Source organism: Petaurus breviceps, unplaced genomic scaffold, assembly GCF_028583685.1.
Source record: "Petaurus breviceps papuanus isolate PSGF00001 unplaced genomic scaffold, PetGlider_PUasm1.0 90808, whole genome shotgun sequence".
Lineage (NCBI taxonomy): Eukaryota > Metazoa > Chordata > Mammalia > Diprotodontia > Petauridae > Petaurus > Petaurus breviceps.
The window spans coordinates 15,352,815-15,367,508 of NW_027187349.1; positions in this window are offsets into that span (position 1 = coordinate 15,352,815).

Genomic DNA, 14,694 nt, shown 5'->3' on the forward strand with positions numbered 1-14,694 from the left:
TAGTTATTATATATATATATATAATTAGTTATTATATATGTATATATAATTAGAAAAGTATAAAAGTCTTGTAAATTCAGAAGAAATAAAACAATAGCAGCATAGGGAGTGGGGAGAGGACAAGGGTGGGATCTTTAGAGGGGAGGGTGAGGGAATAGGTAAATAAGAGTATAGAAGGATGTTTAATTTCATGGGAATGAGAGGATAGAGGAGGGATCCTTGGAGAGGGGTAAGCAAGTAATAGGAGGCAAGGTAGTGGATAGAAGTGCAGTAGAGGAGGCATAGGAAACAAGAGATGTGCACAAACATTAAAACAAAGATCAGGAATAGAATGTTTGGGAAAGTATATGTATATATGTATGTGTATGTATATATCTATAGCTATGGAGAAACATATCTAAACTTTATTGCAGCCTTCAGGGGAGGGGGGAGAACAAAGTAAAAAGTGCACAGCAGAGAACAAAAGAAAACTTACAATGAAGCAAAGAAAAGATGAACAATTCTCAACACAATGTGTATTATTTATCATACAGGCTTTCTTGAAATGAAAATTTATTGTTACATATTTTGAATCCTGACACGATGTGCTTTTTTTCTTTCTTTGGGTTTAAGTTCCAATATTTAAGTTTATGAAATGTTTTTGTTTCTTTTCTCTATAAAATTAAACCAAAAAAAGGGTTCACTATTGCTGAGGATAGCCAGATCATCCTGCTGCAGGGTCTCTTGGACCTGGTGACCACAGTGGACCTTCGGAATGAGACTGCAGCCCATGGCTGAGTGTACAACATGGATGCCTTCATGAATATCTGCTTAACTGAGTTCACCTACTGACTCACCACTAAGTCAGCAGATCCAACTTGATGACCTCTTTGTGACTGACCAAAATGTCCCCTATGTCCACATTACCGATGATATAGATATCACTGCCACCATTGAGCAGGAACTTCAGGCCATCCATCAGGTGCCAATTTTGGCAGTGAGGGTAAGGGCTGAAGGGAATTTCCTACCAGGAAGTACAAGTGAAAGACACTCCACCTTCACTCAGATTCTTTCAGAGCCCTTGGCTTTATAGCTTTAGATGGAGGCTGCTACCCTGCTTTCTGATAGACAGTTCTCCCCAATCAGGACGCAGATGACAAGGAGGACAAGCTCATTCCAAAGTCACATTTGCCTTTTAAAAACCCAGATTTCATCTGGGTGCCCAAAATCTGATATGTCTGCAATCTTGGCTTAGTTAAAGATCTCCCCCACACTTCCTGGCCATTGGGGCTTGGCTTACTGACCAGTGGGATCTGTGTATCTCCCCGATTCTGTAGTAAAGGGTTAATTTCAGACATTTTTAATACTTTAGTAAAATTCATTGATGATCTTTGCTGCTAAATATTCTGGCCTAAGAGTATTTTGTGAATCCTCTCTACTCAATTGTTTACTTCTGAAACCAAACTTGAATGCAAACATGAGTCCTAGGCCTTCCTAGACCCCCCTAAGCCTCCATGTGGCTGCCCATGTTGTGAAGAATTAAAGCACTCCAGTATAGAAAGGACATAAAAAGAAGTTGCCCTAATTAGTAGATTCAGTTCATACTTTTATTCTGCAGGTTGTTTTTAGTTATTAAAGCTTAAAACTAGCAGTTCAATGGTCTCTGATTACATGACCCCATTTGGGGTTTCAGTATCTGTAAAGATACTGAAGTGGTTTGCCATTTCATTCTCCAGTTCATTTTACAGATGAGGAACTGAAGCAAATGGGGTTAAGTGACCTGTCCTAGGTCACACAGCTAGTAAGTGTTTGAGATCAGATTTGAGCTTAGGAAGATGTCTTACTGATTCCAGTTCCATCACTCCATCCACTGTACTACCTGACTTTCCAAACATGATATGTAGGTGCTATTATTATTTCCATTTTACAGATGGTGAAACAGAGGCCCAGATAGGTAAATTGACTCACTTACGGTTACATAAATAGTGAATAATAGAGGCAGAATTTCAACCCAGGTCTTCTGAGTTCAAGCTAGGTAAAATAGTGAGTAGAGAGCTAGACCTGGAACCAAGAAACCTGAGTTTGAATATGGCCTCAGAAAGATATTTTTATGACTTGTCATTCAAGTGTTCTTTAATTTCTGTTTCTTGATCTGACCTAGACATAAGAGATGCTTCCTGGAATGCCATGAGCCTTGTTCAGATTAGAAAGGAGGGTCGTTTCTAATTCACCATTAAGGACCCTGGGAATTTTCACTCTTTGAAGGGGATGGCTCATAGGATCATCATTCATAGGAAGATGTACCAATCCTAACCTCCAAAAGCAACACATATTTGAGGTACAGTAAAGAACTATTATTTCACATAGAAAATCAGAGAGAAAATGTATCTGTGAAAATACTGACAAAGCTTATTTTCTAAATATTTCAACTTGTTTGCTACAGTGGAAATATTCCTGGCATAGGAGTCAAGAGACCTTAATTCTAGTCCCAGCACTAACTTAATATAGGACTTAGAAAAAATGTTTAACCATCCTAAACCTCGGGCCCCTCTTCCATAAAACAAAAGGATCAGACTAAATCTTACAAATATAAAAATGTATAATGTTATAACTTTAAAATATTTTAAATAGTTAACATTAAAAACCTTTGCAAAAAGAATGCACAAAACTAGAGTTAAATTTATCTTTTTAACTAGTCGATTAATCCAAACAAATCTTCCTTAGGCATCTAAATAATAGAAAATAAATTTGCATACTCATACCACAGTTAATCTCTGACCTTGAGAATAGTTTTCAAAGATGAATACAACCACAAAACTTGTTTACACACAATGTTCATATTGATATTGCCCACATTAATCGCTGTCACCCCATGCCTCTCTCCTTCTCCCTCCAAGGCATCTTGTCCTACTGCCAGAGATCAGTTGACTAAGACAACATAAGTACACACATATAGAAGATATTTACTCAGGATTGCGCTGATAACTGTAGAATCCCAAGATAAAAAGGAGACGCATTTCCTTTATGCTGAATTTCCTGTAAGTCACTTCTGATTTTGACATTCTTGGTGGTCATGAAGACATTTAACCCAAAGTTCAACAAAAACATTTTAGATATAAAGACTGTCCTAGGCATTGCAAGGAAAATATTAAATATTCGATCAGAGCATCTTCCCACCACTCTCTGCCACCACCACCATGTCGCAGGGGTTCACTCTACCAACCAACCTTCATTAGCACCAAGAGGTAGGGTCTCCAGAGAGTGGCTGATTCCAGGTAGTAGGGGTAAGCCAGAGAGCCTGAGATTGTCTTGTACTATTGCTCAGGAGTCACCTTCTGTGCTACCTGTTGATTGGCAGAAAGTCAGATTTGATTAGCTTTTATTAAGTGGTATTTAGTAAGGTTGTATGAGAACAACTGATACTACAATAATCCCCACAAACATAAGGTCTATGGTAAAACTACATTCAAGCTCAGAAAGCATAAGTGACAAAGTGTTGAGTCAAAACTTATGGTTACTCTAAATCTTTTTCTTCTTTGGGAAGTCCTCAGGAAGTTCCTATTTAATGTAGCTGACTCCAGAAGTCAATACTCTTATTGATTCCTGAAGTTGCCTTTTCTAGGTACATCTACTATGTACTCAGCAATCTCTCTTCCCTTGGACTATACACCAGGACTCTCCTATAAAAATGGAGAACATTCTTGGCAACATGTGTCTCTTTAATTTGTGTTTGCTTCATGTTAATAATTTGAAATTACTTTAATAAAATTTCATGTTATAAGGAACATTCTATGATCTTAAAATATGCATGGGACGCATTTTGAAAAAAGGGAGTCTTCAAGGAAGTGTTTTGTTCTACTGACAAATGATTTTTTTTCTAGTCAAGAACCAATAAGTAGAGTGGGATCCTAAATTCTCTGAATCTTTCAGTCCCCTATGTACTAGAAAAATATAGTCAGCTATATGTCATTTTTTTAATAATTATTTTTCCTTTTTCATGCCTTCAGGCAAACCTTCAATATACACGATGATTATTTTTAAACAATTTTGTAGAGGTGGAGGGGTAAGGCACATGAGTTTTTAGTTATTAATAGCTTCTTGGTCACCATTTTTAACAATAACAGTATCATTTTTTAGTCATTTGGCATATTCACCTCTATCAGATATCTTGAGTATTGATTTGACAACACTATCAAAATTGTATTGTCTCACACTCAAACTTTCCCTCTGTTTAGCTGGTCTAGTATAAGTGCTCTTTATATATTTTTCTATTTCCTCATAAAACACATTGAAGGATGGTATATTAAAATGGTGGCTCCACCATCAATGAAAGAAACAACATTTTGTAGAAATGTTAATAGATCTTTCCTCCCTATATTTGTCTCTTTGTGATTCCCTTTTAGTTTCATCCTTGACATACTTCATGAGCTGGACTGATTGAGACTCAAGACAAGTTTTCTACAAACTCATTTTCCTTTTACTACTTCTTACCGTTTTATGTCAATACTGCTCATAATTTTTCGTCCATCATTGCTCATAATCACCATCAATCCCTGTGATATTTTGAAAGTAAGTTTATATTCTAAACTATTGTTTTCCCTGGATGTCAGCTCTCTCCACTAGCCAACATACTGCTTGTCCCTAAGATGATTTCTAGACCCCTTTTTTCTCATTGCTATAGTAAATGCTTTACATGGCTTTTAAGAAGGAGTATGCTTTCAGAAATACCTGGAAAGACTTACATGAACTGATGCAAAGTGAAGTGAGCAGAACTAGGAGAACATTGTACACAGTAATTGCAATATTGTACAATGATCAACTGAATAACTTAGCCATTCTCACCAATACAAGGATTCAAGACAATTTTGAAGGACATAAATTGAAAAATGTTATCCAGCTCGAGAGAAAGAACTGATGGCATCTGAATACAGATTAAAGCATACTATTTGTTACACTACTTGTGTGGGGGGGCGGGGAGTGAGGGTTGCCTGTATTCTTTCACAACATGACTAATATGAACATATATTTGCATAACTGCACACATAAAATCTCTATCAAATTGTTTGCTGCCTTTGGAAGGGAGGAGGTTTGGAAGGAAGGAAGAGAGCTTGAAACTCAAAAAAAATTTTAGGGGAATGTTAAAAATCATCTTTTACATGTAACTGGAAAAAAATAATATGTTAAAAATGCATTATAGAAAAAGGAAAAATAAAGAGACATCAAATTGCAAATGTTTTACATGAATAAAAATGCATAGGAAATAATGAAAATTGATATCTGACATATAAGTGTAGAGAAAGTAATGTATGCAAGAGGTGTTATGAAAATTAAAATAACCATACTTGGTAATGGATAGGAAGTGCAAGATAACCAAGAGTGAGGACTGAAGAATGGCACAAAGGTTGTAAGGCTGGCACACTGGGAGTACTTCACAGTAATAAGGAAGTATGGAAGAGAGGCAATTTGGTGAGAAAAAACGAGTTCTCTTCTGGACATATTGAGTTGGAGATGACTACAAGACATGCGGTTCAAGATGTCCGGATAGCAATTGATAACACAAGCCTAGAATTCATGAGAGAAACCAGGACTGGATAAATAGATATTGTAAACTTTGGGCTATCATCTCACTTATAACTCTTCACCCCAACTTGCATATATTGAAGTTCTCCAAATGTCCCTGTATACGGATAATTGATTCATAGATTTTACAGCGGGAAGGATGTTAGAGGTCATCTAGTCCAGCTCCATAATATATTTGTCACTTTTCATTTTATTGATGAATTTTGCTTTTATATTCTATACATTTACAGATTATATTATTTTGTGAGATGCCTTGTAACAAAATAAAACAGCTAAATAAAACTAATAACAGAATGGCCTTATCTGAAAGTACATTTAGTATCTCACATCTAGCGCTCAGAAAGAGTGACTTTCGAGGCTGTGACAAAATCACCCTAGTATACCAGTCTACTGCACATCTTTGTTTTCCTCACTAGACCACCGCACCCTGCTTTCCCCACCTTTCCACCCACCCTGGTCAGATCTGTGATTGATTGCATTGCTATAGGAGACTACTAACTATCTTTCGCAATTGTCCAACATCTGTTCCCTGAATTTTTTTTTAAAAAATTTTAAAAATTAGTATTGCTCATTATCATGATACCAAAGAAGGGCATGCTAGAAGAAAACAACTTGAATTCTATATAATAATAAAGGGTTTAACAGCCCACAGGAATATAAGTACATATAAGAAAGAAAAATTGGAAGAATTAAGAAATGCAGTAATTATGGTAAACTGGGAGGAAGTATTAAAATCCATGGAAGAAGCTTGGAATATGCCATAGAAAACCATAATTATAAGTCCTTTGGAAAACAAAGAGACAAAATGTCAACTGTGGCATCAAGAAAAACTGCCTTCTTTTCCTTTTCTATTTTCATGATAATTTATAAGAGTATATACCTCTGATTGAGGCTGCGGAAAAATGAGAGATAGCCAAGAAAAAATGGAATTATGCAGTTAAAGTAAAGGAATATATTTCCTACAAGTGAGCTTTTAATTTCTGCATCATTAGTGTTACTTGTAATTGCACCCCCTTGAAGTAATCCTCACCTAGTGCCCACAAGTTAACAGGCTAGATCACCAGGGGACAGCTATTCTCTGGTTTCAAGGTATTCTATGACTCTAGACCTCCTCAAACTATAACTCATGAGCTAAGACCCCCTCAGCTCCCATCAATGTGCTTATTTTTCATAGTCAACCAGAAGACATAATTAGATCAAAGCAAAGTCATTAAGCATACATAATAAGAAGGGTGGAAAAAAAACCACTTTCCTCATAAATCTAAGGCACATTCACCCACAAATGCACCCAGATTCAATGAGGAGAGTCACTATAGTCAATACAGTGGTAGTGAATAATAACAGTATTTATATAGCACTTTAAGATTGGCAAAGCTCTTTCCATCTTATCTCATTTGATCCTCAGAATAACCCTATGAAGTAGATTCTATTATTATTCCCTTTTTTATAGATGAGAAAATTAAGACAGACAGAAGTTAAGTATTAAGTTAAGCCCAGGGTTAATATAACTAGTAAATGTCTTGGGCAGAATTTGAACTCAGGTTCCAAGTCCAACACTATGCACTGCACCACCTAGTTGCCAATTTGAAACACAAGGGGTCAGGGCAACTCATGTCTTTAGCACTATACAGCCTCAAAGATTTTTTTTTCATAGCATCCTCATATTACTCCTCTTTAAGTGAGCCGCTGCCTGTGTTCTATGGATCTCTTCTCTATATCTTGATCACCAACTTCCAAGGGTAGTTCTCTCTTGAATTTAGTCTGTCTTCTTGACTTCTAGAAGTAACACTCCTTGAAGCTGGCTCATAGCTTGAATGCTCCCTCTCTGCATCTGTCTGCTCTTTCCCTCAAACAGTGTGACTCTGTCCTCTTAGATGTACTGTCTCCTTCTGGGAAAATATCTGTGCCAACAAAGTGCCATGATAATTGGGGGAAGAAGAGAGGAATCTCTGACTTGCCTCCAAAAAGGTAGAGTGGTTTCCTCTCAAGAACTAGGCTCTGGTTCAACTGCTAGCTCCTACCTGGCCTTCAGAGTTGGCAAGTCAGCTTTGTAAGAGTGACTAGGGGCATGGATAGTCTTCAAACAACCAATCACAGTTGCCCTCTTCAATTCAATAAAGAAATTGCAAAGGGATACAAGGTACAGGCATGTCTTTACATTTAGTTTAACATCTCATTATCTAGTCTCTTATGCAAAGCTACTTCAGTCCATAACAACCAGATCACTTCTGGATATCTATTCCTGAGCCCTCTTTATGGTGGCAACACCTTAACCTTTATAGTTTCTTCCTTTGATTGGTGAGTATCTCTGGAATCTCCATTTCAGAAAAATATTCGTGCTTACTCCAATCCTGTTTCAGTCCTTCATTCCCCAGAATCCTTCCAGAACTTGTCCCTGTGCAGGTACCACACCCCCTTTACTTTTGAGCTCTTTTTGTGTCATCTTCCCCCATTAAAATGTAAGTTCCTTGAGGACAAGTACTGTCTTGATTTTTGTCTGTTTTTATTCTCAGCACTTTGCACAGTGCCTGACCCACAGCAAAGACTTGTTAATGCTTCATCTATCTAACTTTTCTGTGGCTACATCCTGGGCCCTGGGTTAGTAAAAAACTAAATCCTACCACCACACACACACACACACACACACACACCATTGACATACAAATGGGTCTGTGACCTTATCAGTTTGGAACTTTCCTCCAATCATGCATATTGATGACCTAGATAAACTGTCATTTTACAGGTAAGGAAACTGAGGTATGTGGTAATTAAATGACCTCAGAATTGCTGTGGCCATGATCTTACTTATGAGGATATTTCCAATGCTGATTGTAACCACAACACATCTTCTCGTTCACCTCTTTGAACAGACTCTCTAGAAAAGGTCTACCAAACCTGCTATAGGTCTTTCTCTGGCTAATACCTCAGGAAATCCATGCATCACTCAGGTGTCCTACCTTGTGTCTTTCATACTCAATATAAGTAAGCCCCTTTACTTGTCCTATTCATCCTTGATCAATTATTTTGCACTTCATTGGAAGAAAAGCTCTCCCCACCTTTGCATTAGTAAATTACAACCACAAATCACTGTAAACCAAACAAATGGAAAAATGGAGAAATAAAAGCAAGTAGACAAAGAAACAAACATAAAGAGCTAATGATTTAGGGAACGTTGTAGGGTAAAGGCAGGTCTCACAGTAAGGTTCGGTCCACATTCAGGGGGACAGTAAAATATCACAAAACAATTCCTTTCTTCATCAGAAAAAAATCTACTCTATGCTCTTCTAAGTAGCAAGCACTTTTCAATATTTTCCACTTTGCAAAAAGTGAAAAACGCCACTTTTTCAGGAACAGATCTATTTAATATTGCAAAATATTCTTGTACCAGATTTTCCTTCCTCCCTCCAGGTCAATGTAGGGAATGTTTCTAATTTCCTTCCATCAAATTGAACCCAAATTTGAAGTCATAACTAATTTACATCCTCCATCTTTTTTTTTTAAGAACTAAGATTGTAGGGATAGGAGATAGAGACTCTACCTTTGACCTTGTTGGTATTGGAAATTCCTGGGTCGGTGAGAAACTCTTCCTCCATTCCTACTCTGCAATTTAGTGTTAAGAGACTTGCTTAGGGAGTTGAAAGGTCAAGTGAGTTACCCAAGATAACATAGCCAAGATGTGTCAGAGGTGGGATTTAAACCCAGGCTTTGCTGGCTTTCAAGATGGTTCTCTATGCCATGGCGTTTCCTGGATTGTCAAAATGGGAATTAAGGAAAATTTTTATGAGTAATATCAGAAATAATATGAAGCAGACAAGTAGAGATTACATGTCAGGTTGACCCATATCAATTTTAAATTTTTACAATTGACCAAAGAGATCATAAGTGTCCATTGGCAAAGCAAGAAGGTTTAAGGCTGACCCTTTTATTGAGGGGTGGAGAAGTGTCAATGGTTAGCAAACACTTGGAATAAAGTTAAACTCTATTTTGCTTTTCTTCTATTCCAAAATGACTAGGACATAGGGACATAGCATCTTAGTCTGGAATGAAATTTAGAGGTCATCTAATCCATCGGCCTTATTTTTACAGATGAGAAAACTTGGGCCCAGAAAGGGGAAGTCACGTACTCAGGATTACACATTTAATTAATGGAAGATATAGATTAAATATATCATAGGCCTCCTGAGGCCTAGTTAGGAAAGGGTTCAGAAAAACAAGAAGCCTCCCAACTTATGTAGCTATCAGGCCTTATTTTCTGTTTTTCCTTCATCTTAAACATTAATAACTTTGGAACTATAATTTGGTTATTTTAAAACATGGTTCCCTGCTAAATTTAATCCTACCATTATATTTCCCCTTACTGGGAAATCTGAAACTAACATTTGTAGCTTTGTCAGAAATTCTGAATGGAAGGCAATTCACTGGGTCGAGGTAAATCAAATACCATGTGTCTGCTAATGCCTCATCACCAAGGGTTATGGAAATGTTAACCCTTAGAACCCTGGCAGGCATTAGGTTGCCAATAAGGAAATGCTTAGGAACATTGCATCCAGACAGATTTTCATTATGTTCCCCCGTGTTCATTCAAACTTTCTGAAAAATTATACTTTGGGGATGGAACTTTCCGAGCATGGTCTCCAGGCTATAGTCTACTTGGAAAATGTATGAAAAATCCATCCACTCACTTTTGGGTTGTAATATAAGGCACATCTCCATTTTCTATTTTCAACAATATTTTCTTTGATTTCTTTCCCCTTTAGCCATTTTTTAAATGGGCTGAATTGGTTTTTATTTTCCTCCCAAAAAGGGGTAATATCCACATCGTCATTTTTCAGCCACCAACTTTAAACAGAAGAGACCTTCCTAAAAAGTGTCTGAATACAATAAGGTTTAGTCCAGTATAAAAAGACAGAGCCTGGGGATAAAGCCACTTGCCTTCCAATCCCACTGTTGATATCATATCACATACTACCCAGCTGTGACCACTTTTAGACACCAGAATCGAACGACTATCACAAAGGCAGTTCACTAAATGGAATCTGAGAAACAGGTCAGCAAAATCACAGAATTTCAAAGACTGAAGGCATCTCAAAGGTCCAATACAGACATGAACAAAGACCTCCCCATGATGGGGAGCCCACTACTTGGACAGAGCATTCCAATATTGTATACCTCTGATTTTTAAGGAATTTTTTTTCTTGATATAGATAAAATTTAGCTTACATCTCTGAAGCAAATCTATAAAATATGTTTGTATTTAAAACTACTCATTATCTGGCTTCTTGGCTTCTTCCAACTTTTCCAGGCTTCTTAAACATTGTTCCCTTCCATGCAACCCTCTATACATCACCTTTGCCTTGTTTATCCCCAATGCTTGGAACTCTCTGCTCCCTCATCCCTGCTTCTTAATTTCCTGAGCTTCCTTCAACCCCACTTTCTGCAGAAGATGTTTTCCATGCCTCCCAACTTCAGGTACCTTCCTCTCAGATTAAAACTCAACTTGGTCATTCATTATTTGGTCCCTATTGGCTCAGAGTGAATGTAAATAGAAATTGTTTCTGTTTTGGCCAGAAACCCTGAGGGTCTTTCCCTCCCAGATTGATTTTTTTCCACTATGTAAAGAGACTATTCTCTACCTCATTTCTCACCTATCCTTAATCTCTGATTGGGCATTGTCTCAGTCATACTGAGACCTATTAAAGACCTTAGCTTAGAAAGACCAAGGTCTCCCACTGCATCCAGGGTCATCCCCAGTTGTTCTATCTGTCTTTCTACCAGACCCAGATAGCTCTGCAGGAGAAAGTGAGGCTGCTATCTTTGCACAGCCCTCACTCACTCAAACCCAATTCATTTGCACATCATGGCATCATCTCCCTGGTGTTACAGTCCTCTTCAAGGACAAACAATAAAAACAACCTTCTACCTAACTCAATATATGCCTTGTTTGTACCTAGTTATTTACATGCAATCTCCCTCATTAGAACATAAGCTCCTTGAAGGGAAGAACTCTTGACTTTTCTTTGTTTCCCTTGTACTTACCATCATGCCTGGCTCATAGCAAAGGCTTAATATGTACTAGTCAGCTGACTGGATTTTCTTCATGATATGTATCTTGCCACAGAAAGAACCTCAAGGTTCCAGTCCAGCTTTTACCATGATTTTCCCCCTTCTCATCTGTTCTATTGTCTTGGCCTACTCGGTTGCATCTGTAGCACCATACACTTAGGCTTTGGTGAGTTGATAAACATGGTTTTGTGTCTCATATCTGATACCTGCATTCTGGTTTTCTCTGGGATTGACTTCTAGAACCCTGCTTTGGGACTACCAACTGTCAAACTGTAGTACTTTATTCAAGAATGCCATTCCTCTACACTACTTCTCCAACTAACCTTCAAAAAATGATGAAAACACTACCTCCTGCCCTTCCCCCAAGAAGCTGCCCCTTGCTTGGCTCTGCAAAAGCATCAGAAAATTTAACTCTGGGAATTTCTGCCTAATTCTGACAGATCTCAGGCACTTGTATCTTCTTCTTAGCTGGATGACTTCAGCCAAATTACTCAAAACCATGGTATAGTTTCCCCTGCTGTTGAGTAGGGAATATATATATATATATATATGTATGTATGTATGTATGTATGTATGTGTGTGTGTATATATGTGTGTATATATATACATGCACATACATATATACACAGTATATATGTGTGTATGTGTATATGTGTGTGTGTTTCCAATGCACTTAACAGGTTTTTTCAAGAATATACATTTAGGGGGAAGGGTCTGATTTGTGATTTGCTTATTTTTTTTATTGATCCATCATACATTCAGTGTTATCCCTTATGTTACTTTCTCTTTATGGTTCCCAAATCATTGAAAATATTGTAGTGTACTTTTACCCACCGTGCGCCTTTTTATTCCCTTTTGGTTTACCTACAAACATGATTCTTCTGAAATTGTAGTGTTCTAAATTCACAAGTGTTTATCATCATGCAATAGATACTTGATTTAACACAAGGGGGCTTTTGCCAGGGTTCAGCTTGTCATCAGTAAAATCTTTGGCCAATTTCCTGAACACACTGTAGCATACTTCCTGCTTTTCAATTCTGGATGCAACTTATAGTTCATCTGCCCTTCCTGTTACAAATATATGTACTGATAACTCATTTAACTATCCTCCCAATTCCACATCATTATCTGGATAATAGAAATGTTTCAATCATTTATTTTTTTCCTACATAGAATGTTATATTGATATATTATGTGCAACCATGAATTGCATTGAGAAGAGAGCTTGATAAAACTAGTTCAATATAATCTTCAGTTAGCTCATATTTAAAATATATAAAGAACTTTGTCAAATATGAATACAAGTCATTCCCCAATTGATAGTAAAAGGATATGAACAGGCAGTTTTCCAATGAAGAAATCAAAACAATTTATAGTCACATAAAAATGCACTAAATCATTATTGATTAGAGAAAAGCAGATTAAAACAACCTTGGAGATATCATTTTATGCCTACTAGATTGGCTAAAATGATAGAAAGGTAAAGTGACAAATGTGGGAAAGGATGTAGAAAAATTGAGACACTGATTCATTATTGGTGAAATTGTAAAATGATCCAACCATTTTGGAGAGCAATCTGGAATTATGCCCAAAGAGTTATTAAGCTACCTATATCTTTTGATCTATCAATACCACTAGTTGGTCTATTTTCAAAGATAATAAGGGAAAAAAAGGAAAAGAACCAATATATTCTAAAATGTCTATAATACCTCTCTTTGTGATGGCAAAGAACTTGAAATTGCAGGGATGCCCATCAATTGGGGAACGGCTAAACAAGTTGTGTTATATGATTGTGATGGAATATATTGTAATCTATAAGAAATGATGAGCTCAACGATTTTAGAAAAACATGAAAAGACTTGCAAGAAATAATGAAGAGCAAAATGAATAGAACAAAGAGAACACTGTATACAGTAAGAGCAATATTGTTTTAAGAATGACTTTGAGCAAAGAAGTCATTTTGTCTACTACAAGTACCCAAATTAATTAGAAAGGACATATGAAGAAAGATGCTATCTACATCCAGAGAAAGGACTGATAAATAGAAGCATGTATAGAATAATTTTACAAAAATATACCTACTTATATCTAATCATAGCCATCTATAGGGGATGGAGGGGGAGGGGAAAAAGAAATTTACATGAGAATTTTATTGTGTACTTGAAAGGAATAGCAAGTTGGGTGTAGCAGATTTGTAGTTTCATGTGCAATCATCTTTTTTTTATTGTACTATGTTGTGGAAATGTTTGTTTTATTCTATAAATTATAAATAAAATTTTAAAAAATAATGATCTTCAGATAGCAGCATCTGTAGGATGTTACTAACTATGAAGAATCTATTTTCTAATTGGACCCTGTGCAAGATATTCTTCTCATAGTGACAATAATATTTGGTGGCATTCATCCTGCTGTTTTATCCTTTCTTTGATATTAATAATCAGAAGTCCCTTAAACAAAGTTATCTTTGTAGATTATTATGGCTATATTTATTAAGAAATCTTAGATAATTGTAGATTTCTTGAACTTAGATTTCTCATTGGAGTAGAAACTTTAAAGATTTTTCTTTTGCTTTGCTAAATGCTTTTTTGTGATCAATAAGAAACAGGATCTATCTTTAATTTTCCATCAACACTATGACTGTCCATAGAAAATATTTCAGGAGACCTACAGTTTTCCTTCCATATTTTCATCAAGGAATGCATATTTAAGATTAGAGGAAGGGTTTATTGAGTCAATCAGTCACCCAGGACCACTTAAAGTAACTAACACAATACTCTAACATTAATACCTTTATCAGGTAAAAACATCTTTAATGATTTAATCAATCAATCAAAGACATTAAACTAATGTATGCCCTGTGACCTGAGACTTCTGCAAAGCTAAGGGAAGTTGTGCCTACATAGAAGAGAAAGAAGTTACAGACAAACTCTTGAGAAGCAATCACAAGCAATCACTTGAAGTGAGTAAAACATCTCTTTCCCTTCAGCCCCACCATACTCTATGCACAGTTGTGCATGCACATGCACACACACACACACACACACACACACACACACACACACACACACACAC